We start from the raw sequence: 27247 nt of genomic DNA on the forward strand, positions 1-27247 counted from the left end.
GGCATAATGAATAGCACTATTTGGTATAATTATAATGCACCAATTAAAAAAGGAACCTAGTGTCTTCTTGGTGCCAGTATGTTTGATAACTCAGTTCTTTAAATGATGAGGGTTTGATTTTTACAGAACAGTCATAATAGATCATAATTAGCAAATGAAAACATTTCTCAAAGCAAAGTTTAAAAGCCACTTTCTTTCTTATCAACATGATTATTTTTAGAAATGGAAGTCAGTGGATAAAATACGCCTGTAAGAAAGAATATAAATAAGAAGGGCTTAAATTTCAAGATTATAATAGTAGAATTTTTCAATTGTTCATGAAAATATACTTAGATAACTGGATATATTGTTGACCTTCTGTATCCACAGGATTCAGTCTCTTGGACTTAAGCAAACACTAATTGAAACTACTAAAAAGAGAGAGAGAGAGAGAGAAAGAAAGAAAAATTGTCTCTGTATTGAACAGACTTTTCCTGTCATTATTCCCTAAGCAACACAGTAGAACAACTATGTGTTCTATTAATAAATAATAAAGCATTTACATTGAATTAGATATTATATATTATCTGGAGATTTAAAATATTCAGGAGGATATACTAATGCTATATACAATTAAAGGACCTGAGCATCTACAGATTTTGAAATTAATCCCTAGCAAAAGCCAAAAGTTAACTATACTTATATAACTTAAAAAAAAAAAAAAAGGTAAGGGCTATGGCATAGTTCTGTGACAGAGCACTTGCCTAGCATGCACAAGTTCCTGATCCCCCATACCAGGGGGGAAAATTACTTAATTAAGAGTGACTATAAAATGAAAAAGCATCACAATGTTTATCAAGATGGACAATTTTAAAACTATGTCTACTGTTTCCAACATCCTAGCTTCATAGCTTTCTGATGACTTGTATTCATGTACTTGGGTAGTCTCTCTCCTGGAAATACTCAGACCTTAATGGAGGAGAGGGGTTGTCAATCTTCTCTTCCTGAAGCTAGACTCTGTATTTATGCTGAGCACATCTCTTGGCCCAAATCGTCATAATCATATTTGCTGTTATACTTTAGAAAGGAATAAAAGTATCATGCCTGGAATTATAAACAAATACAAGATGTATCCTTGGAAAAGACATGCTGATTAGCTCAGAGCAATAAGAGCAAATTAACTAGACTTTGGAATGAAAGATCTTGGAAAGGATACAGAGGAAAGTCAAATATGACTAAATATCAACAATGCAAAAGCTAAAGAGGCTTGCACACAGTTTGCATATAGTTTGGAAATAGTACACAATTATGTATTGATTTGATTTGCTGGAAATTATTGACTTAGGAAAGGAAGTGGATGAGAATCAAAGAACAAATTCCAAGCATTTAAGGAATACTTTCTCTTGATGCTTCTCTCTTTATTGGGTCTAGGAAAAGAAGGGAGTTCATACATTGCTGTTTGAAAGATCTAAATTGAAGGAAAAATGTGCTGGTATCAAGGGTTGTTCATATAATGTGAATGGATTACTAAAAGATTTCAAATCAATTTCTCTGGTGACCTTAAGATATACAGAATTTCAGAACTCTTCCAAAGCCTTCATCTTTATACATGAGAAAAACTAATTCCCCTAGGACACAGCTAATAAATATCAGAGCCAAGATTTGAACTTCAGTTTCTGAATACCACAGTGGGAAGGGATCTAAAAGATCACGGACTCCCCAGACAGCGAGTAGAGTCTATTTCGGCCAACTTTTTATTAAGAAAAAAGTTGGGGGAAAATATTACAATAATACAGTCACCATTTGATTCAACAACTGCCAACATTTTGCAGCATTGATTTACCTATCTTACATGCACGTATGTGCCAATGTGTGGTACAACTGAAAGGGAGCTGAGAGTTCTGTATGTCATGACTTTTTCTTTCTACTTCCATGCCACATGTCCTGTAGAATGTCCTAAATTTTGGATTGGCTTATTATTTTATCTTGATGCCATTGCTTTTATTCCTCTTAAACTGGACTGAGGTCCACAGGCTTGGTTTGATTCAGGCTAAATATTTCTGGTATGATATTTTTATAGGTGATGTGTTAATAAATGAATTTGTTGCCAATTCTGACCGATGGATAGTTATTGCAAGAGCACATGCTGAGAAAATCCAAAGCTATATCAAAGCTTAACAGAAATTGATGCTAAGATGAATCTATTGTGGGTATGGGTAAGAGTGAAACCAGCTACTTAGTTATGAAGATCAATAAAAATTTATTTTACTTTAGGATAATTATAGATTCACAAACAGTTTTAGTCACTTGTGTGTGTGTGTGTGTTACATTTGACACAATTTCATTTGATGTATGTTAATATTTGTCCACCATAAAAGGGAAAATACTGAATGGATCCACTACAACAGAATCAATCCTACATGCTGTACCTTATAACTCCCTCCTCCAGTAGCCTAAAATCTGGCAATCACTTATTTTCCCTTAACTTCTAAAGTTTTGTCAGTTTTTAAATGTCACATAAGTGGAGTATTATATAATCTTCCAAGATTGGATTTTTAAGTAATATTTTAAAATATTATTGGTACATTATACATAAGCATTTTAGTGGGATTCATTGTTTCATATTCATACACGCACATAACACAATTTGATCAATTCCATTCCCTAGTACCTACTTTTTTTCTTTCCTTCTCCTCCCCCTGGCTCTCTTCCTGTTCTCTACTGGTTCCCTTTTATTTTCATGAGAACCTTCTCCCCCACCATCCTCTCCCCCATCCCACCTTTTTTTTTAATCTCTAGTTTTCACATACGAGAGAAAGCATTCATCCCTTGACTTTGTAAGTTTGGCTTATTTTACTTAACAGAATGTTTTCAAGCTTCATCCATTTTCCCACAAATGACATAATTTCATTCTTTATGACTGAATAAAACTCCATTACGTACATATATCACATTTTCTTTATGCATTCATTTGTTGGTGGTACCTATGCTGGTTCCATATCTTTCTTATTGTGAATTGTGCAACTATAAACATAGGTATGCATGTATCACTGTAGTATGAAGACTTTAAGTCTTTTAGATAAATAGCAAGGTGTAGTATAGCTGGGTCATATGATGACTCCACTCCTAGTCTTTTGAGAAACCTCCATACTGATTTTCATAGTGGTTGTACTAATTTACAATCCCACCAACAGTTTATAAATATCCCTTTTCCCCCATATCTTTGCCAGCAATTATTTACTATTGGTGTTCTTGATGACTGCCGTTCTAACTGGAGCTGGAATCTTGTGTAGTTTTGATTTGCATTTCAAGATTGATGAATATGTTGAACATTTTTTCACATTATTAGCTATTTGTATTTCTTCTTTTAAGAAGTGTCTGTTCATTTTCTCACTGGTTGATGGGGTTATTTGGTTTTTGTGATAAGTTATTTTGGTTTTTATATATTCTGGATATTAATCCTCTCTTGAAAGAGTAGCTGGTAAAGATTTTCTTCCACTCTCTAGGCTCTCTTTTTGTGCTTTTAATCATTGCCTTTGTTGTGCAGAGACATTTTAATTTGATACCATGCCACTTATTAATTCTTAGTATTATTTCCTATGTTTTAAGGGTCCTATTGAGGAAGCTGTTGTCTGCACGTGTATGTTGAAGTATTGACCCTATCTTTTCTTCTAACAGTTGCAGTTTCTGACCTTCTTCCTAGGTCTTTGATCCATTTTGAGTTGAATTTTGCATGGGATGAGATATTAGGATCTAATTTCATTATTCTGCATATGCATACCCAACTTTACTAGTACCCTTTATTGAAAAGGCTCTTTTCTCCAACTTATGTTACATAGGCTTTGTCAAGGGTCATGACTGTATCTGAGTGGGTTCATCTCTGTGTCTTCTGTTCTGTTTCATTGGTAGATGTGTTTTTATGCTAGTACCATGCAGTTTTTGTTACTATAATTCTGTAGTATATTTGAAGTCAGTGATGTCTATCAGGAAACTGCAAAATGAAATGTCAATGAGATCACTACACATCTATGAGAATAGCTTAAATTAAAAGAATTTTAATATTTTAATGTGATGCCTCCAGTTTTGCCTTTTTAGCTTTGAATTTCTTTGTTTATTCTGAGACTTTTATTCTTCCATATGAATTTTGGGACTGGTTTTTTTTTTTTAGTTCTATGAATAATGTCATCTGTGAAGAACATATTTTGATGGGGATTATCAGGATTGGCTTTGTTCAATTAATTATCTGAAGATCCATCCAAGCTGTTGCTATGCAAATAGTTTGTTCTTTTTATGCTGAGTAGTATTCAATGCATGAATGTATTGGTTTGCTTAACCATTAAACCCATTGAAAAACGTCTGGCTCATTTTAGCTTTGAGCTATTAAAATGTTCTTATGAACATCAGTGTATGGGATTTTGTAAGTTTTCATTCCTCTGAGATAAATGCCCAAGAGTATAATTTAGGAGTCATACAGTAATTGCATGCATAGTTTTGTTTTGTTCTTATGAAATTGCCAAACTCTTTCCAGAAAAAAAATGATACAATTTTACATTCCCACTAGCAATTTTATTGAGTGAACCATTTTCTCTGTATCCTTACCAACATTTGGTGCTTTCACTATTTTTTATTTAAGCTATTCTCATAGATGTGTTGTGATCTCATTGATATTTCATTTTGTAGTTTGCTGATAGCTAGTGATGTTGAACTGGGAAATATGATGTTGAGTTGGGAAATATTTCCCCCTTCTCATTTTTCTTGAGGAGATTAATTTTGTGTTATTACTTCTTTAACTATTTGGTGGAATTCTCCAGTGGAGAATTTCTTTTCAGGTGTTCTAAAATTATGGATGCAATGTCTTAAGGACATAGAGCTATATAGGCTTTCTATTTCTTTTTTTGGATCAAGTTTTGATATTTTGTTGTTTTTGAAGAATTGATCCATGTTTTCTAAGCTGTTGACTATGAGGACAAAGTTGTTATAGTACCTTTCATTTTCATTTCCACGGTGGTAGGATCTATGGTAACATCACCTGCCTTATTCTTTTTTCTCTCATTATATTTTTTTTCTCTCATTATATTTTTTTTCTCTCATTATATTCTTATTACCTGTTATGGTTTGGATGTGAGGTGTCCCTCAAAAGCTCATGTATTAAAAATGCAAGAATGTTTAGAGGTGAAATGATTGGGTTATGAAAGGTTTGACCTAAAAAGCACATTAATTTCCTAATAGGGATTAACTGGTTGGTAACTGCAGAAAGGTAGTGTGTGGTTGCAGGAGATGGGTCATTAGGGGCATGCCTTTAGGGTATATATTTTGTCTGTGGTACAGAGTCTCTCTCTCTCTCTCTCTCTCTCTCTCTCTCTCTCTCTCTCCACCCCCCCAACCCCCCCCCACGCCTTCTTGATGCCATGTGCCATACCCTGAACCACTTTCCTCCACCACCACACTATTCTGCAATGATGTTTATCCTTGCCTCGCACCCCAAGGACTGGAACCTGCTATGGGCTGAGACTTCTGAAACCATGATGTCCTGAATAAACTATTCATTCTCTAATTATTCTTGTCAGGTCTTTTAATAGTAGCAAAGATTTTGGAAAAACCTTACTAAAACATTACCTTTGCTAGAGGTTCATCAATTGCATTGATTTTTAAAGCCTTTTTTTTAAAATTGATTCCTCTTTGGTTTTCTGTTTTCAATTTTCTTTTATTATTTCCTTCTTTGGTTAGCATTGGCCTTATTTTTCTCCACTTTTTCCTAGTTTCTTGAAGTGAAACTTAGATTTTTGTTTGAGATCCTTCCTCATTTCTCAGATCAGCATCTCATGCTATAAGTTTGCCTCTGAGTTCTGTCTTAGTTGTTGAGTAGAATGCTCCATAAATGTTATTTAGATTTGGTTGATTGCAGTTTCATATTTTTGGACTAGTAGTTCCACTGCTTACTGAGACAGTATACTGAAGTCTCTAAATGTAATTATAGATTTATCTGTTTCTTCTTTAAGCCCTACCATTTTTTGCTTCATGTATTCTGAGACTCTTGCTTAGTGTGCTCACTTTTAGAATATTTACATCTTTCTAGTAGATTGATCCTTTTGTTATCATATAATTTTCCTTTTGGTCTGTAGGTATTTCTTTGCTCTGAAGTCTACTTTATCCTAATATTTAAAAAAAAATTTTTCCTTGCATATATCTTTTTTCATATCTTACTTTCAACCTACATATGCAACTGAATTCTGAGTGACTGTTCTGTGCGTAAAATATTATTGGGGCTTACTATTTCTTTTTTCTTTCTTTTGTTCTTTTCCTTTTTTGTTTTTTAATTGGTACTGAAAATTGAACCCAGGGGCAATATACCACTCAGCTACATACATAGCTGAGTGGTATATTGCCCCTTTCTTTGATTATTTATATTTTTTAATTTGAAACACGATCTACCTAAGTTGATGAAGCTGGCCTTCAATTTGCAATCCTTCTGCCTCAGCTTCCTAAGTCACAAGAGTTACAAACATGTTCACCTATCATCTTTGTGTTCTGATTGATGTATCTAGACTACTGACATTTAACATAATTATTGTTATGTTAGTGCTTAAGTGTTCTATTTTGTTTTCTCTGATTATCATTTCTCTGTTCCTCTTTTCCCAATTTCCTCTGTATAATTTGAGTATCTTTTAAAATCACATTTCATTCATTTACAGTGGTTTGGGCTTTACTTTTTTTTCTGTGTGTGGTGCTGGGGATTGAACCCACGGCCTTGTGCATGCAAGGCAAGCACTCTACCACATGAGCTATATCCCCAGCCCTGGACTATACTATTTTACATGATTGTTTTAAGTATTATGGGTATATGACATAATAGTGACAGTATCAACATTTTACCATTTCCAGTAAAAATACAAACCTCACTCACATTTACATACCTTTTTTTAAATATCATCATCGTGATTGCCAAATGGTATTAGAATTTGCATTCCAATGATCAAATATTATTTGTAAAATTACTGAGATAAAGAATAATCTCTCATATACACCTATATTCCTGCTCTTTTGTTGTTCCTTCTTATTGAGAGTTCATGTTTCTTTCTTTCATCTTTTATTTTCTATTTGAAGAAATTCTTTCAGCTAGTTAGATCTGCTAGGGTAGATCTGTTAGGAACAAATTCTTTTAGTTTATCATTGTTGAAGAATATATTCTTTTCTCTTTTATTTTTGAAGGGCAGTTACACCAGAGATAGAAGTTATAATTAGCAGTTCTTTCTGTCAACCCTTGAATAATGTGGCCTCTTTCCTCAGCCTCCATGGTTTCAGATGAAGAGTCCACAACCACTTAAACCAGTGCTCCTCTCTGTGTGTGTGTGGTTTCTCTCTAACTGCTTTCCAATTATTTCCTTTGTCTTTACTTTTAAAATTTTTAATTATGTGTCTTATTTTTTTTAATCCTGTTTAGGAATTTTAGTTCCTTGGATCTACTAGTTTGAGATTTTTACCAAGTTTCAGTCATTAGCTCTTCAATAATCATTTAGCCCACTGTCTTTCTCTTCTCCCTCTGAGATTCCAGTCATATTAATATTAGACCTTATCACATTGTCCCACAGGTTCTCAAGTCTCTGTTCAACTTCGTTTTCAGTCTATTTTCTCTATGTTCAAATTGGGTAAATTCTATCAACCTGACTCCAAATTTATTAACTATTTTCTCTCTTCTACCAGTGAGACTATCCAGGAAGGCTTTTTAATTTTTATTTTTATTATCTTTTCAGTTTCATAATTTCCACTTGTTTTTTAATAGCTTCTATTCCCTTCCTGAGATTTTCTGTTTTCATTTGTTTCAAGAGAATTTTTAACCAATTCCTAAAGCATTTACCTGGCAGCCACTTTAAAATTCTTGCCAAATAATTCCAGCATCTGATTCATCTATGTTGCCATCAGGTGTAATGTTCTTGGCTCTTAGAATGATAGGTGATTTTGTAGTTTTATCTGATTATGTTGGCTGTTACATTGGGAGACCCAGCAGGCTTTTCTTTTAGGAGACAGCCCTCCTAACTAAATTAAGGATGTCAGTCTTGATCACCTTTTGTGGCTTGTGGGTCAGATGGAAATTTTACTTTTAGACATTTCTCAGTGTTATTTTGGTCTGTTTGGATTATCTGTGCTTCAGTGTGTGTGTGTGTACATTTAACATTGGTCCCTGCTGGCCCTAACTACTGTCGAAAGGAATTTTCCCAAGTGACACCTCTGGGTGTCGGGGGAGAATGTGTTGGGATCTCCTCCTGATATTCTTGGGCTGCCTCAGTGTTTCTGAGCAGGGAAGCACAATCTCAGGCCCACTGGGTCAAAGCAGCTTCCTGTGCGAGCCTGCTTTCTGTGACTGGCCCCTCTTACCAGTTTTGCCTGCCTGCCCTTGTGTCTCCTCTGAAACTAAAACAGTCTGTGAATACCCTGCAGTCCCAGAGTAGCTCCCTTACAAACCTTTACAAGGAAAGGAGTTAGCTCAATATGGGAGGAGGGCTTCATAGAGAAGACCCTATTTAGAACATTCGGATGGTCATTGGAAGAATCCAGACGTGGGCTTGTAGAGAGGAGGCACCAGATTTGGCATATATGCCTAAGATGGTTTATAAGGGACATAAGATTCTGACTAACCATGAGGCGGACGACATCCTCCTAGGACAGATGAGGAGGCCCTAACAAGCCCCTGTACACCTCAATAGCTTTTAGAAACTTCCATAAGTCTACCCTGCCTACCAAACAGGCAAGACATCATCTCCATTCAACCCCACCACCAGTGAGAGGTATGGGAACCTTCACAGGAAATGACCAGTGTCCCTGAGCTCTTTCAGTCATCTATGAGGACATCTGGAAATCTCACAGTGAATTAAAATGCTTCCGTGCAGCTCTGTGTCCTCTAATATCCATGGTAATTGCTTTGCTCATTTGTGCTTTGTGTTTGATTTCATTGCACATGAGCAAAAACAGAATGCTATTAAAAAATGAAGAAAAAGAAAAAATTGTATATTTTCTAAGCCGCCTAGGGTCTGACGATCATTTCAGTGTGTGTGTACATTTAAAAAGATGGTAGATATGGCATCAGCTTATCTTCAGAGTAATAAAAACTGCCATTCAAGAGCCAAAAAATCTTCTAATGGTTTTTGGAAACGGCTCCCTCTTGCAATGCATTATCACAGTACTTTATGATAAGGAGAAAAGTATGTTCCAATACAACATCAGATAATGCCAAATATACAGACAAGCAAGAGGAATAGCTCACTTGGGAAAGAGAAGAAGTGAAGAAAAATTATTGGGTAAGAGAAGCTAACTAGATCTCTGGTGAGGGAAGTAGGTAACGATCCATTCAGGGCACCTGACTTTCTTTAGTGGTCAAAAGCCTTCAGGAGGAAAACAAGTAAAGAGAAGGTAAAGTTTAATGAGTTTTAATTAATTTAATATGCCACAGACTTATTAGTCTGTGCAGGAGATAAAATTAAACGTTCCTGAAAAAACTCCTTTCATGGCAAAGAAAGCATGTGCCTCAATGATGTGGATTGGGGTTATTGGAGGGGGTTAAAAGATGCCAGTTGATAGTCACACCTGTGCCACGTTGAGGGAGTCCTGAAGAGCCAAGAGGCAAGCTGAATTGATGATCCCTTCTTTATGAGATTTTAATTTATGTAGGTTTATTTCATATTTATATATGTTTGTCTTTGACATATTCCAACCAGAAGACTTTGGGAGTTTGAGATCAATCACACTTGACTTGCAAATCACTTCAAATTGTTTCTGACTCCAAGTGGGAAACTGAAGAGATTCTGAGCATCAGACAGGAGAGCTAACAGAAACAAAAGATCAAAAGTTCCCCCAAAAGCCAAATCTAAGAGAAATCTCGTTTCTGCCCATCAGATCTGGTACTTTCCCTACTTGAGGGGTTGGAACTACCTCATCACAGTCGAAGTTTCCTATGTGAAAATCTAAGATACATCATTGACTCTGTCTTCCTCCTCCTCTTCTGCATATCCAATCAGTGGCCAAACACTGATGGTTTTATCTCATTATAGCTTTTTCTCTTTTAAAAATATATTTTAATGAACAAATACAAATTTCAGGGCGAAAGTGACTGGACAATCATTTTTGCGACCCCAAAAGCACAGGTAACAAAGTGAGAAATAGACAAATGGGATTCACATCAAACTAAAAATCTTCTGCACAACAAGGTATTTTAGTCAGCTTTTCCATCTCTGTGATCAAAAGACCAACAAGAACAACTTAGAGGAGGATGTTTATTTTGGATCATGGTTCCAAAGGTTCCAAGGTGAGGCAGAACATCATTAAAGAGGGAAATGGCTTAGGACATTACAACCAAGAAGCAGAGAGAGTGAGCTTCACTCACCATTGAAAAATATCACCCTTAAAGGCAAGACCCCAGTTATCTGCTTCCTCCAGCCATGTCCTACCTGCCTACAGTAACCACCCAGTTAATCTTTATCAGTGGGTTAATCCACTGGTTAGATTACACATCTTATAATTTAGTCACTTCACTTCTGAACATTCTTACATTGTCTATACATGAGTTTGGGGAGGACATCTCAGATATAAACAACAACACAAGGGAAGATCAAGAGTAAAGAGACAAATAACCTACAGAATGGGAGAAGATATTTGCAAATCATATATTTGATAAGACATTAATATCTAAAATATATAAGAAACTCAAACAACTCAATAACATGAATACAAGTAATTAAATGGGCAGAGGACCTGAATAAACATTATTTAAAAGAAGACATACAAATGGTCAATAGGTATATGAAAAAATATTGAATATCACTATCATCAGGGGGATGCAAATTAAAACCACAATAAGGTGTTACCTCACACCTATTAGAATAATTACTGTAAAAAGTATGAAAGATAACAAGTGTTTTCACTGGTGTGGAGAAAAAGAATCCTTTCCCAATGTTGGTGGGGATTTAAATTAGTGCAACTATTATGGAAAATAGCAAGGAGCTTCCTCAAAAAATTAAAATAGAGCTGGGCGTGATGACCCATGCCTATAATCCCAGCAGCTCAGGAGACTGAGGCAAGAGGATCACAAGTTCAAGGTAAACCTCAATAATTTAGCATGTCCCTCAGCAACCTAGTGAAATCCTGTCTCAAAATGAAAAATAAAAAGGGCTGGGGATGTGGCTCAGTGGTTAAGCACTCCAGGTTCAATCTCTGGTACCAAAAAAAAAAATCAAAAAGAACTACTATATGATTCAGCAATCTCATTTCTATGTATGTACTCACAGGAAACAAAATCAATTTGTCAAAGATTTATACTCCCATGTTCATTATAGCATTATTATTCACAATAGCCAAAATATGGAATCAATTGAACTGTACATCAACCAATGAATGCATAAAGAAAATATGCTGCACACACACACACACACACACACACACACACACACACACACACTGAATGCTACTCCATCTTAAAAAACAAGGTAATCTTGTTATTTGCAACAACATGGATAGGTCACCTGGAGGGCATTATGTTGTGAAATAAGCCAGACACAGAAAGACAAGTACCACAAGAGATCACTCACATATGTAACTAAAAAAGTTGAATTCATAGAAGCAGAGACTAGAATGGTGGTTTGAGGGGCCAGAAGTGGTGATGGGATTGAGGACATGTTGGTCAAAGGATGAAAACTTCCAGTTAGACAGGAGGAATAAGTTCAAGAAATCTTTTGTACAAAGTGGAGGGAGGCTACAGTTGATAAAAATGTATTTTGTACTTAAAAGAAATTGAGGGTAGATTTTTACATGTTCTTCTTATTTTTTAAAAAATGGCAAGAATGTAAGATAATACACATGTTAGTTTGATTTAGCCATCCCACAATGTATACATACTTTAAAACATCACGTTAAACACCACAAACATAAAATTAATGTTTTATTATTTTTAATTAGCAACAATGTACATATGTATGGTGTAAAACATGCTGTTTTGAAATAGGCATACATTGTGGAATGGTAAATCAAGCTAATAAGATATGTATTAAGCATGAATTAAACATGCAGAAAACGTAATAACCATGTTAACAATGTTGAATGATACATTTCTTTAGCTTTTTCCTCCTAACTGAAACTTTGTGTTCTCTGGCCAACAATTTCCTAATCCCACTCTTCCGGGCCCCAGTATCCACTATTCATTCTACTCTCTGTTTCTGAGTTCAATTTTTGTCAGATTTCATATGACTGTGAGATCCTATAATATTCGATATTTCTTTGAATCTGTCTAGCTCTTTTTCTACCAGTACCAAACTAGTCCAGTCACCGACTCTGCAGGAAGTAGCCTTGAGATGTCTCTCCTGTGATCACTCTTGCAATCCTTCAATCAAGTCTCAGCACAATGGGCTGAGACACAAAACAGATGATGTGCTCCTTTCCTGAAAACCTTCATAGGCTCTTATCTTTCTTAGAATGATATACAAGCCTCTGCAGGATTCTGCCATGCCTATCTTGCCACACTATCTCAGGCAACTGAGGGTCCTCTGTTGGGGCTGTCAAAGTCCCTCTCCCCCTTGGGGTTTGTGTCCTTCAGAATTAGTTGTACAATATGTGGGAGCCACTTTCTACCCAAACTTTCCTTTTCAGCATCTTAGCCTTCCAAAGGTCTCTAAATATACAACGACTTTTACAACCTAGGGATATTGGCACAGACCGGTTCCCTGGCCTGGAATGCTAACCCTTGTTCTTTCAGACCATAAGTATCTGCCCAAGAATAGACTGAGAGCCTTTGTTTTCTATTCCTTTGCACACTGTTCTTATCTCTGACTGTTTATCACATTTGTGCTCACTTAAATAGGACAGTATTTGTGTTGCCAACTCTGTCATCAGGATGGAAATCCCATGAGTGCAGGACTGTCCTCTGCCCAGGCTCTGGCACTTGATTTAGCTATCCCACAATGTATACATATTTTAAAACATCATGTTACACACCACAAACATAAAATTAATGTTTTATTATGCCTCACACAGTTAAGTACTCAATGTTTCTCAATTGAATACGTAACCTAGGGGGAAAATGTCAAAACCAATATGGTGTTCCCTTAAAGGTTTAAGGAAGCACTCCCAGTGAGAGATGATATAAAATGGAAATTAATAGTGGGCTGCCTTTTAACTCATTAGCAACATATAAAAGGTTATCATTAGGGTTCGGTGGGAATCTTTTTTTTTTTTTTTAAAGAGAGAGTGAGAGAGGAGGGAGGGAGGGAGGGAGAGAGAGAGAGAGAGAGAGAGAGAGAGAGAGAGAGAATTTTCAATATTCATTTCTTTTAGTTCTCGGCGGACACAACATCCCCATTGGCATGTGGTGCTGAGGATCGAACCCGGGCCGCACGCATGCCAGGCGAGCGCGCCACCGCTTGAGCCACATCCCCAGCCCCCGGTGGGAATCTTTATCATCATAATGTAGTGAGAACAACACAAGTGTCTCCAAAAGAACCTCCATCCTTGTTATCTTCTTCAACTACTACAAGGAAATTACAATTATATTTATTTTTTGATGAAATTTTGTTAGGTTTTGATGAAGAAAGATTACTTTTTAGGCCATTAGACCTGTATGCTTCTTTAAAGTACTCAGAAGAATATTAAGACTCTTCATTGTTTAAAATAAAAATTAAAAAGCACGTGTTTGGTGCAGAGAGGTCACTTTTGAGATGATTCTGGTAGAGTCCCCTGAAATATCTGTTCCCATGACTCAAGCTAATTTTCCTCCCCAGTTTCATCACAGAGGATGTTTCCAGCTACCAGATCCAGTTTCTCTGTCACCTGTTGCCACCTTCTGCAATCTAGTCAAGCTAAGAAGTTTTTCAACCACCATCTTTTTCTCTGCCACCTCCTTTGCTCCCCCCCCCTTCTCTCTTTTTGCCTATTTTACTTCCATTCTTGGTCAAGGGTATGCTTTTCAAAAACTTATTCTTTCCCTCTGACAACTGAATAATAACTACATTTTGTATTAGTACACACACACACACACACACACACACACACACACACACACCTACAAGTTTTCACCCAATGAAGAAAGGTAAAAGCAGCCTGCTATACCAGGTCACATCAAGTCATTCCAGTGTGATTAAGAGTTGTTCCCTCACCCAGGACTTCTAAGCATTGCTTCTGCTCCTAAGCACCCACTTGCTTTTAGAAAAGAGTTTCCCCCACACTTGTGATCTTCCTAAGTGCCCTTAAGCTGTCAAAACTTCCTTGCAGGTGAATTCACATGAGGATTCTTGAATATTGCAAATGTCAACTTAAATTTTGCTTTGAGAATAAAAATGCAAATATGATTTTATAAGTCATTATCAGAAGAGTTATTGTCAATAAAGGAAAAACATAATTTTTTTTAACTTTCCCCTTTGGGGGGTACTGGGAATTCAATCCAGGAGTGCTTTACCACTAGCTACAACTCTAGCCCTTTTTTATATTTTAATTTTAAGACAGGGTCTCCATAAATCACTGAGTCTGATCTCAAACTTGTTATTCTCCTACTTCAGCCTCCTGAGTTGCTGGGATTACAAGCACATGCCACCATGCAGGACAGTGTTATGAAAGTATAATTATTATAATGATTATAATAAAGGAAAATGGGAGTAATATGTGTTTGGGGCATATGGCCATGAGAAACAAAGTTGATCTTGCTTCATTTTGACTTTTGTGGATATGCAGTCAAGTGCCTTGTTCTTCAGTAGTAACACACTCAAACATAGGTGAACAGAGGAATCATTTTTATCCTAAGGATAGTTTAGAAAATTACTACTATTACACTAAAGAGGCACGGAAGGGCAGGTTGACCCAGATGAGCAAATAGGAGGCAATGAAATACACATTTGCCTTTTGGTAACATAATGGGTCACACAAGTAGAATTTTCCACTTTAAGTAACCCATGTAATGCTTTTCCACTCTCTTTAGAATAGTACTTTTTTTTTACATTTCCAGTTGTAAATATAGTAATTTTTTTTGCAAACTTCAATTTAAAAGAAATATCACTACTTTCCCAAAAAGCAAGTCTCATGACCAAAAAGTTAAGGCAATTAGTAGAACCAAGGGAAAAAGTAAAGCTGGATCTAATAAAGTTAAAGCAATTAGTAGAACCAAAGTAAAAAGTAAAGCAGGGGAAATGTTATCTCAGATCCTAATTGAATATTCATTCATTCATTCACTCACTCCTGGAGTATCCATGCTCATTAAGAACTAGGCCCTATTCTCCATGCTAGAATAACTGAGATAGAAAGACAGCAGTGCAAATTTCAGTCTATACTGCAAGATGCTAGATTTGAGGGGTAAGCAGATTGCTAAGGGGTCATGGGAGGGAAAGCAGTTATCCAATAGAGCTAGATTGTTCTACTTCCTGGAGCTATGTAACCCTACAATATTTTACTGCACACCATGCCTTAGCTGGTCCCACTGACTTAAGGAGGAATTAATCTTGTGTTGTTTTCTGAACAGTGCTTGGGACATGTGAGAGCTCTGGAGTCAGATTGTAAGGACTAACTATTGAATCTGAATTTATCAGCTCTAATATGATTAAGTTTGTTGTTGTTCTGTGCCTCAAATTCCTCATCAGTATGATTAAAATAGTAGTACTAAATATGTAAGACTTTTGTAAAAGAATTAATTCATTTAAATAACATAGAGGATGGTCTATTATAGAAAGCACACAGTAAATATTAACATTTAGTACTATATATTTTGGTCTCTTGGCATATTACCATGTTCTGCTTAATCTTAATAATGTGTGTGTGTGTATATCATGTTCAACATATTCCTTCAAAATGGAAATGTGTTTTTTTTTTTTACTCCTCAATCCTAGCATTGGGATTTGATGTAATTGAGGATGATATTAGTGGAAAGGTTTAATTTTATTTTATAAAGCATTTTCTTTCTATTAGAATGTTTACATTTTCTCAAAAATATCACCAAAATGAAAAAAATGTTATCTTTAAGAGGTGTCCTCTGAGAATTTTGGTTTAGAGAGTCAGAGCAATTAGAAATGAATGAGAAAATCTTTATTTAGCATTAGCTTTGCAATTGGCCTGAAGACCCAGGCCTGTCCCTTAATTGCTTACAGTTTGCCTAGGTTGTTGACTTTAGATTTTCACTTCTGTGTCTTGGGTTTTTAAACCTCCTCTTTGCTTTTGGATGTTTTTCCTCACTATTCAGATTTGCTAAACATACAATTATCTCCCCTGCACTCTTCAGATTTGTTTTAATGCTGGATCCATCTCACCACTAGCCCCCTATAAGCCATGGTAAAATTTGCATTTTAAAACTTACCTGGAATATCAGCCAATAAACATTTTGATATATTTTTTACCTTTTGCAAAACAAACGTTTTGTTAGGAATTCAAAGATCATCAGTAAATCAGAATGGACAAGGGAATCAATCCAAAGACAGCACTTTCATGCATTTTAAGGGAACTGTGCTAGACCAGCTCATGCTAAATCAAATATATTCAAAGTTACTTTGAAGTCATAATTGTTTAATTAAATTGAGTGGAACAATGAAGTCCATGTCCTGCTCCAGTGTAGAAATCACTCAGATGTTAATATCTGAAACCAGATGGACATTTAATTTTTTTTTTAGAATTTTAAAATGTTGTGTCTATCTTTTTCCCTCTACTTTTCACTCTTCTTTCAACTGTTATTTCCTTTGATCATTTTGGCACCCAACACATCTCTTTTGGACATTGTTCCATCTTTTCCAAGTTCAATTATAACACTTTGTAATTACATCTGGCTTGAAAAATCTGTTCAGCATACACCATTGATCTAAAGTCCTCAGATGGTCCATCTTCTCTATTTGCTGCTGTAGAATGGATGCCAGAGCTCTATCCTAAATGGCTCTGTGGAGTATGTGGAGCAGCTTTCCCAAACCACCCCATCATGATAATTTGTTATCATTGAACATTGAAAAGGTGCAATAAATATCACTTATTTTTTCTTCAAAAGTTAACTGAATTGTGTGTGCTAAACCCTGTGCCAGATGCAGAAGCCCCCAAAATAAAGAAAGCACAGCTTCTGTTTTCAAGCTCACCACTAGGGAAGACCAAGGAGAAAACCAAGCACTAAGTATGGTAAGAAAAGTTCAGTGATGAACAAGACAGGCCAAGTTAGACAGGCTCCTCTCCCCAGGGAGTTATGGGTGGTGGGATCTAGGCCATAAGAGTCTCAGTCCATGGTCATTGGCTAAGCTATAGAGGAACCAGGAGTCCTCTGTGGTGAGCCGTTTCTTCGGACTGTGGTCGCCATTACAAGATGGCGCTGGCTCCGCTGTGGTCTGTGACAAACAACTCCTTATTTGGGAGAGTTGGCACGTGATGTTGTGACACCCTATGAGAAAGCTCCACGTAGCAGCTTCGCATTGGGGCTTGGGATGCTTTATTAAGGCTGGGAGGGGCGTCCGGGGGGAGAAGAAGAAACATCAGGGGCCTGAATAAACGGCTGAAAGAAGATTCCTGTTGTTGCGTCTTCCTTGCGGGCAAGGGGTCGCGACAGTCCTCTCTTTCTTCCATTACCACTTCCCCTTTACAGGGATCTGTCCTACTGTCCTCTCCTTTCTCTCTCTCTCCTTTTACCAGATCAATGATGCAATTAGAAGGATGGTAAGCCCACTTTGGTTGGGGAAATGTTTCTCCCCTTCTACTGTAGGCAGAATGGAGCCAGATTGGGTCTAAGGCAAGTAGAAGATGATGTTGATAAGGATGTTGCCCATTGGATATTCCAAGGCCAGTTCACCATATTTGGACATTCCAGAGAGATCTGGTGCAAACCAGCTAGTGTTTTCCTTACAAACCACATGTCAGGAATCTAGGATAGAACTGACTAGCTGAAGAAAAAAGAGAGAAGAGATGCTATCACTTTCTATCAGAAAATCAACTAACATATTTTCATGACTTTTTGAACCTGTCACTCTTAAAATGCTGAGCATCTGATACCCATGAACTACCCTCCCCAAAATGGCAGTGAATTAAGCATCCATTCAAAAGAAAGATACAAAACCTATGTATTTTACTCAGAGGTTTTCATACCCTAGGCTTTCCAAAATCCTGTTAAAAGCTATCAATTAGATTTGCATAGCTCTTTCCAAATCTGCCAGTACAACTTTGGCTTCCCCCTCTTCCACTTTAAAAGGTAAACAATACAGACAGACCATCTCCTGGGTTTATCTTCTTTTCTTTCTTTTTCTTTCCTTCTTTTTTTTTTTTTTTTTTTTTTTTGGTCTAAAACAAAATTCTAAACCCCAGGGGAACCGTCCATCTAAGTGACTGCTCAAAACGAATCAGCCTGGATCACCATTCATGGGGCGTGCAGCCCAGGAGGAGAGGGTCACCAGGATGACAATAGCAGATGGTGGATACTGAATTAATTAGGGCCCTGATAGATGCTGGAGGAAATGGACATGGACATGAGTTCCTGCTCTGGAAGCCAGGCCTATGATTTGGACATGCATATTCACAAATGCCCCCAAAAGAGAATGGACAGCCGGCTGTGAATGCGCTGTATACGTGGGAAATGGACCACCGAATACAAAGAGCTTGCTTCCGTCATCCAGGGGACTGCTCCATTCATTTATGCGCTTTAACACAAGTCTATTATCTTTAACAGCTTCCTGCTGCCATCCAATTTCAGTCCCAGTGCAATTTGCAGACCCCGAACCCTCTAAACAGAATGATGGACTTATCAACACGTGGAATAGAATTCATTTGGTTTGGTAGCTGGCAGTAGCAAATACTGAAACCATCACAAAGCTAGAAAGGAGACATTTCCTATTGTTTCCCTACCCAGCCTAATTTATTCTTTTCAGTGCATTTTAAAGTTATATGCTTTTATCAACAATACTTTTAAGAGAAGCCTATTATCTTCTATGCCTGTTATCTTGGCTGTGATGTTGGCACTGGGCTGACAACATGGACACCCAGTATACAAACAAAACAAAGCAAAACCCAGGAAACAAATAGTCTTCACATTCTCTAAAGTGCCAACTCTAAAACATTCTCCACCAGAGTTTAACATTATTGAACCAATTTAAAAAGAGAGATTATTCAGAAACAAAATTTCTGTTTGCTTTCAAATAATATGATATTGAAATCCATCCAAATTAGAATGTACCCAGCACTAATACAGTCATCATAGAACACAGTATGGAAGCCTCTAAAAAAAATTTAAAAATAATCCAGGAGCAGTAACTCACACCTGTAATCCCAGCAGCTCCGGAGGCTGAGGCAGGCGGATTGTGAGTTCAAAGCCAGCCTCAGGGAAACCCTGTCTCTAAATAAAATACAAAATAGGGCTGGGGATGTGGTACAGTGGTCAATGCCTGAGTTCAATCCCTGGTACCAAAAAAAAAAAAATTAAAAGTAGGAGTACCATATGTCCAGCTATCTCACTGATGAGTATATATTCAAAGGGATTATCTGCACCTCTATATTCACAATATTCGCAACAGCCAAGACATGGAATCCAAGCAACTATCCAACAATGGATGAGTAGATTAAGCAAATACAGTATATGTACAGAATAGAATACTATTTCAGCCTTAAAAAGGAGGAAATCCTGCCACTTCCAACAACATGAAATGAACCTGAAGGACATTATGTTAAGTAAAACATGCCAGGCACAGAACAAATACTCTATTATCTCACTATATTCCATTTGTGGAATCTCAACAGTGAAACTCACAGCATCAGAGAGTACCATAGTGTTACCAGGGGCTGGTGGTAAGGGGTTGGAAAGATGTTTGTGAAAGGATACAAAATTTCACTTAGGAGCAATAAGTTCAAGAACTCTACAAACATCATGGTGACTATAGTTAATAACAATGAATTGAATTATTAAAAAATTGCTAAGAGAGTAGATTTAAGTGTTCTCACCAAAAAATTCCAAGTATGTGTGGTGATGCACATGTTAATAAGCTTGATTTAGCCATTTCACAGTGTGTACAGATGATGACACATCATGTTGTACACCAAACACATGCAATTTTGTCAGTTAAAAGAGGAGGGAAATAAAGAAGGGAAAGGAAAGAAAGAAAAGAAAAGGAAGAGAAGGGAAGGAGGGTCTGTATTATTCCTCCTTCCAGGAAGTTAAGATAGGTGCTTTTTAAATTTCCATCATCTTGCCTGAGATTTGTTCAGAATGCTTGTTTGCTGAGAAGGCACTGGCCAAACTCTTAAAACTGGGTAGGCACCTCTCATTTATGTCCTGGCTTCTGGGTCCCCTCAGAGCACAAACAAGTAATCACTCAGCTAAGTTGGGGACATGTGGTGACTTTCAAAAGTACAGGACACAGGTCACTGGCTCAGCTCTGGGCTGGGCCATTTAAATACTTCATGCAGGGCTGCTGACTACATACAGGTGGTCAGGCTCTGCCTGGTTCCTAATTGCTTGAAATGATGATTTCTTGTATCCTCAGAAAGATTCCTAATGCCACCAACTTCAACTCCCAGACTTCTGCATTGTGGCTCTGTTCACCAGGCTAAGTTCTAAATTTGCAACCTTGTAAGGACCAGATCTGATGTGACTTCTTGCTGACTCACCACAGGCCCCTCATTTTCACTTATGGAGGATGAAGGAAAGATAGAGGGAGGCCTCATGACCTAAAAGAGATGTTTTAGGAACCTGAAAGTTCAAAGCTGGGATCTTGCAACCTTATTTAGCAGAATAATCTTAAGAATTTGCCAAACATTCCTGAGCCACAATGTCCTCTTCAGTAAAAAGAAGAAGCTAATAGCATCCTCTGGGTTCACTGAGAGGATTGCAGTACTCAACCTCTACTTGTGATCTTCAAAGGGTGTTTCCTGGACCAGCATCATCTAGGAATTTATTAAAAATGCAAATTATCAGATGCTACCCTAGGGGTCCAGTCATTTTTAATATTAAGGAGTTGAACCATTGGTCCATTTAAAGGTGTCCATTACAGGGTCAGGAATGGTAAGAGACTTGTAAGTGAGAGCCTCCTTGTTCCATTTTCCCATCCATAAACAAAGAAATATAGAGTTTCTAAAATTTGCCCTAACACAGAACAACTTAATTCAATTGAAGTATGTGCAGAAAGGAAAGCCCCGTACCTGTCATTATAGGGACACAAAGTGAAGTGAGAGAAATTGGATAATGTTGGTCTCCATGTGTCCTGTTGAAGGTCTGGAACCTTTCCAGGGAAATTAAGGAGTGAAAATGGTTGAAACTTCCCCCCTTTTGTGGAGGGCAAGTCTCCAGGTATCCTGAGGCAGTTAACTTGTCTGGGACTGAGGAAACGTTTTAAGAGTTAATTCAGCCGCTAACTACCGATATAATCATAGGAAAACCAAGTCCTGCAGACTTTGCTTTCTTTATTGTGATTAAAGGTAAGGGCTTTAGAATAAATGTACTCTAGCCATCTGTATGATGTTGCTGAACAAATAAGTTCTAGATGTCACAGCCATCAGGATGAGACCTCAGGCCTGCCACTTCTTACCTGTTTGACCTTGGGTGAGTTATCTCATGATTCTGGCCATCAGTTCCATCATTTTGAAAATCACAACAGCCCACCTCACGCTTTTGTTTTGAAGATTAAATATTTGCAAGGACGCTTGAACAGCATCCCATATCGCAGATTAAAATACTGTAACTGGTCAGATCAGATAGGGGCTGATCTAGATGGTGTGACACAGCATTAGAAATCTCTAAAATGTGTTAGGTGCCTTGGTTGTGTGTGGGAATTGTGGAAAGTTTGAGGGCATGGTTCTTGTGAAACTAGCTGTTAAAAAGCTGAGCAAATCAGAAGAGGGGCTGTCCAGTGCAGGGTAACATGAGGGTCCCTACAAGGAACCAGGAATCAGGTGTCAAGTTCATCTGACAACTGGAGAATAAATAGAAAAGGAAGTATACTGAAAATCTGATTCCTGGTAGGACCAAAATAAGGTTCTGAGACCTCACCTCAAGGGAAAATTATTCCATAATTCTACCATTTACAACACAAGACACCTGAAATATTAGTAGGCTTGTTTGGAATTTCTCCAGGACATAGCTAGGTCCAAACTTGCTACTTAAACTTGTTCACTACTTTGGGATAAAAAAGGGTTAAAGTAATCAGGGGTTAAGATCTCCTAATTTCCTTATCTTGTAGCCAGCCACCTTAGTTACTGCAGTCTAACATCCACAAGCTTGCTCTAAATTACTGACCTCATAGTCTGAAATACAAAAGCTAAGCAAGCCACAGAATTTTTACCCCAGAACACTGAATTTCCAACAAAGGCTGATATCAATTCACCTTGTGTTTCCCAGTTTGGTCTTTCTGCTATACCAAGCTTCCTCTAATTTTGGATACAGAGAGATGTTTTGTTTTAATTTTTTTTCTTTATTACACATTGGCAGATAACATTCATTTTTTTATCCTTCCCTAGATGTCTGAATGTTGCACTTCCTACTTTTGTCAGGCTTTATGCATTTTCATGTTGGTAGGCTTTGCTTCAGCTATGCTATTGGTTTTTAAGGCATTGACCCCTCCCCATTCTTTTGAAATATTATTGTTGTTATTATTGTTATTATTGCTACTATTGTCAATGTTTAACTGCCTTAAGCCTTCTCTTCTCCCTTTGCTCATCTCCTTTCACACACATTTCCTCCCATAGACACTGGTGTGGACTCTGCAACAGGTATTTTCCCAGGATCAATGAGAACTTAATTCCCTTCACCTGCATGGACTGGGCTGTGAGCAGGGGTCCCTCTGACACTGAGGACCCTTCATACAGAAAGAGGTACCTTGTCAACCAGAGGCTTCTGAGACGCTGCCACATAGGAGCCTGACTCTACATTTAGGATGATGTGTGTCACTCTTCTTGATATTTGGAAAAGTATATTTGTTTCTCACTTGTTATAAATGGTATAGCATTTTAGAAGTAACAATAAAAGCTACAAAGATCAAATAATAATGAAACAGAACATCTTCACTTATGGGGGTGAGTGTCAAATGGGGTAAAATCCTGGAAATTCTTGAGGATGATGGATAATAGACTTTATCCTCTGAGGGAAGCCTATGTGGTATTATAGTAAATGGTGGGCACAAGGTCTCCTGACCCAGATGGGCTGTGTGGGTGGGAAAGAGAGTAGAGACGGGAAACACCTTCTTTCTTTTCTCACTGCATCCTATTCACCAAGAAGCTATGCCTTGCCTCCCAGACTGCTGTCCATCTGTGCCCTAGCCCTGACCCCTATCCCACAATTCCCCCGAAATAGCCGTTGTCCACCACATTTGATGTCCCTGCTGATTGGATTCTGACACAAAAATAGCCCTCTCCAGCAAGCCACTCAGACATAAACACCAAGTAAAGGGGACCTGCATGCCATCCCAGAATGCTTGGATATTGATCCCCTATCATTTATTCTCTCTGGAGTGCAAGAGAGGAAAATTAATTTTGCAGCAAGTTTGTTTAACAAAAAAAGAGTAGAGTCAGAGTTTGACGCTTTTGAGACAATGAAGTTTGATGCTCTGAGACAACAAATGCTTTATATTGGAAAATAAGCTCTAGATAAATTCCTAGGTATTACCTGCATTTTTACTAGATGTTTACAAATAGACTCTTACTCTGAACAAAATTGGCATAACAGCCCTAAGGAGAAAGGAAATTTTTCATCAGCTTGAAAAGCCCATTTTTTTTTTCCTTTGTCTTCTTGCCTATAAGCTTGGTTGCACAGTTTACAAAGCACATTTGCCTTTATGATTTTTCATTGTTATTTTCTGGTTCGGCACTGATGACCTGGTCTCCACCCAGGTAGATCCTGGTCATCCATTAAGACCCAGCTCAGCTGTGCCTGCCTGGCCCTCTCCTCTTGCGAAGTGCCTGCCTCAGCATTACCATGGCAACCTGCATATTTATTTATCAAAGCACTTACCACATTGTATGGAAATACTTTGCTCAGTTATCTCCCATGTTAGCCTCTCAGATTTGCAGGGGTCACCATCTTGCTTATTCACATCAACTGTGTTAAATGTACCTGATTCTTTCAATTCTAGAAAATAGCGAAGATTTAAAAATCAACCCCACCCTATGTGTTGCAAGAACTGGCTGACTACTGGGGGAAAAAAAAACTGCTTCCCAGAGGACTTAGTAAGACTCATATAGACAACCTCTTATTTACCAAGGACAAGGTCAGGCACAGACCTTCCAAATGCCCACTCTTTGCTTCACAAATAATTAGATGAACTGCTTTTCCCCACTGATATATCAGAACAAAAAGCTTGTTAAACTAATTTGGTTAACATTTTCTCTTTCCCTCTGGGCCCTTGAACTTTGGCTCCTCTTCAGACTGAGTCAGCAGACAGCCCCTGTCTGGCCTCAGGGTAAAACATTCCTCTGGTCTACTGTCCCTTGGACAATTCTCACCCCATCTCCCACACTAGATTCCTTTGAGCCTCATTCACTTCAGAACCCTTTTTGTCTGTCTGTTTCTTGAGAGCTTACAGATCTTATGATCACACCATTTGCTCTCTTCCAATAGTCCCTCTCATCCAATTGGCAATAATTCTTCTGAATAAAGTCCCTCCTTACTAAGTCCAGATGGTTTTTTAATTTGGCAATATGTTTATTCTCACACAGTATGCACTTGGTAAAAATTTTAAGCTGTGTTTGCTTTTGTTCGTTTTGAAGCTCAATATTTCTAATTAATAACTAATTCCAATTTTTCTTTCTATCTTATTCTTCCTCCAGGCGACAGTTATTCTTGTACTTGTTACATCTTCTGTTATCCTGGAGATCTTTATAGGACCCTATCAAGCATCACAATTAGATAATTGAGCTTTGATTTTTTTAAAGGGGTTATCTAAGTTTAATTTCTTCTTATTGTGGTCTTTACCTGATTATGTAAAACCTTTATTAAGCTTTTAAGTTGCATCATATTTTTGTTCCTTCTTACCAAGTCAAAGGAGATATATATATATATATATATATATATATATATATATATATATTGTTTACTTCCTAAGCAATGTAATGAAAACATAATTAGTAATTGCATATAAAAACAAATGGACTCTAAAATTTTGATGGGCTTAAGGACAACTGATACACATATTTAAAATGTTAATTCACATTGTTGTCAATAATAGACTGATAGGAAAATAAAGAAAATGTATGAACAAAACAAAATAAAAATGTAAATCTTCCAGTTAAACATAGCAGATTGAACTCAGGAGTTTATCTTCTCTTTGGTTAAAATTCCGTTTACATAAGAATAAAGGAAGTTTTAACATCAATGGTTGGAACCAACCTAGATGCCCTTCAGTAGTTAAATGGATAAAGAAAGTGTGGTATATATACACAATGGAATATTACTCAGCATTAAAAGAGAATAAGATCATGACATTTGCAGGTAAATGGATAGAGTTGGAGAATATAATGCTAAGAGAAGTCAGCCAATCCCAAAAAACCAAATGCCGAATGTTTTCTCTGATATAAGGAGACTGCTTCATAGTTGGGTAGAGAGAGGGAGCATGGGAGGAATAGAGGAACTCTAGATAGGGCAGAGGGGTGGGAGGGGAAAGGAGGGGGCAGGGGGGTAGAAAAGGCAATGGAATGAGAGGGACATCATTACTCTAAGTACATGTATGAAGACATGAATGGCGTGACTCTACTTTGTATACAACCAGAAACGTGAAAAATTGTGCTCTATATGTATAACATGAGTTGAAATGATTCTGCTGTCATATTTAGCAAATTAGAATGGATTTTTTAAAAAGTGCATAGGCCTAGGGAAATAAGAGAACATCTGAGGGGATGATGGCAGGTAAGAACTATCAACTAATTTGGAAGTTGGCAAGCAGATGGACAAGTGGTCACTGCCACAACGGACCAGAGAGAGGAAGCCAGCAGCATGCAAGTCAGTTGGCACCACAAAGTCCTGGAAATGCTCAGGAGATAGAGTCCTCTCTGAAGATGGGGACAGCTTGCTGATAGGGGACTTCCTGGTGTGTTTAAAAGAGCAGTTCAACATCCAGATGGCCACTCAGCAGAAGGACACTTTAGTATCTGCTGGGTTGAAAGAGAGAGGCTTCAACCAAGGCCAGCTGAAGTCAGGGGCACAGGACCAAATGGGGTTCCATAAAAGCCTATATATCCTGAGTTGAGAAACTACTGGCCCTCTTTCCCCATTCAGCTTCCAAAAAGCTAGCCATCACTAGCTTTTCTCAGGCAGGATACTGAGAGGATGTATCTTTGGAAATGCTCATTTGCTCAAGGAAAAAGACCTAATGATACTGACACTTGAGGATACTCCAAAGGAAGGCTAGCTTGCCTCCCTGTCATAGTACCTTGAATCTCATCAAACTGGCAGAACCTCCAAATAGGTTTGAGGCCTTCCCACTCAGAAATATGATTTTTCTAGCCAAGGATCAGTGACATAATGAGGAAACATTCCAACAAGGAGAGAAAAAACAAGCCCATAAACAAAAGAAATAAATCTGGAGGAAATGAGAAATCTCAGCAAGGGAAATTAGAATTAATATCCTAAGAGAGATAAGAAAAGATATTGCATCTGTGGGTGAAAGAGGAGGTAACACATTATTAACAACAACCCAGAAAGGAAAAGGTGTGATGTCATGTGCACAAAGGAAGAAAGAAAGGACTATCATGTTGGGGGAGTCTCCAGAAAAGAGAACAAAGACAGACAGACCGACCGACACATTACCCACACACTCACATTCTCTCTCTCTCTCTCTCTCTCTCTCTCTCTCTCACACACACACACACACACACACACACACACATACGCACACACACACATGCACACACACACACACACACACACACACACACGAGAAAAAAGGAAGAAAAATTTTTTTTAACTTTCAGAAATAATTCTAAGAAATCAAATATTCACATATCACAACTTCAAAAAGTAAAGCCCAGGGAAAATGGAGAAAGGAATTTAACAAATGATAAATTAGATAAAAGATCCTGGGTTTTCAGATTGAATGGGCTCATACAGTTCTCACCTGAGTAAATAAAGAAGGCCCAAACCAAAGACAGCAAATATGAAGTTACAGAACACCAGGAAATGTTTCCTGGGAAAGGCTCCAGGAAAGAAGAAATGAATTCCCTGCGAAGGACCAAGGAGTTGAACATCGTTGAATTTAACAACAATATTAGAAGATTAATAATATCTTTAAAATGTTGAAGGAAATCGACTCCCAACCTGCAAATTTGATACCAAGCTTAGTGTGAGGATATCATAAAATATTTCCTAGTCTTTAATTTA

General features: G+C 37.5%; 1 protein-coding gene across 1 annotated transcript in view; it reads right to left on the minus strand.

Annotated features, from left to right (window-relative positions):
- Positions 1-27247, minus strand: part of CLVS1 (clavesin 1) — a gene marked incomplete at both ends in the record, with an annotated part of 202371 nt that overhangs the window by 144691 nt on the left and 30433 nt on the right. The gene's annotated exons all lie outside the window — the stretch shown is intronic.

This window comes from Spermophilus citellus (assembly GCF_964194105.1).
Source record: "Spermophilus citellus genome assembly, chromosome: 14".
Taxonomy (NCBI): domain Eukaryota; kingdom Metazoa; phylum Chordata; class Mammalia; order Rodentia; family Sciuridae; genus Spermophilus; species Spermophilus citellus.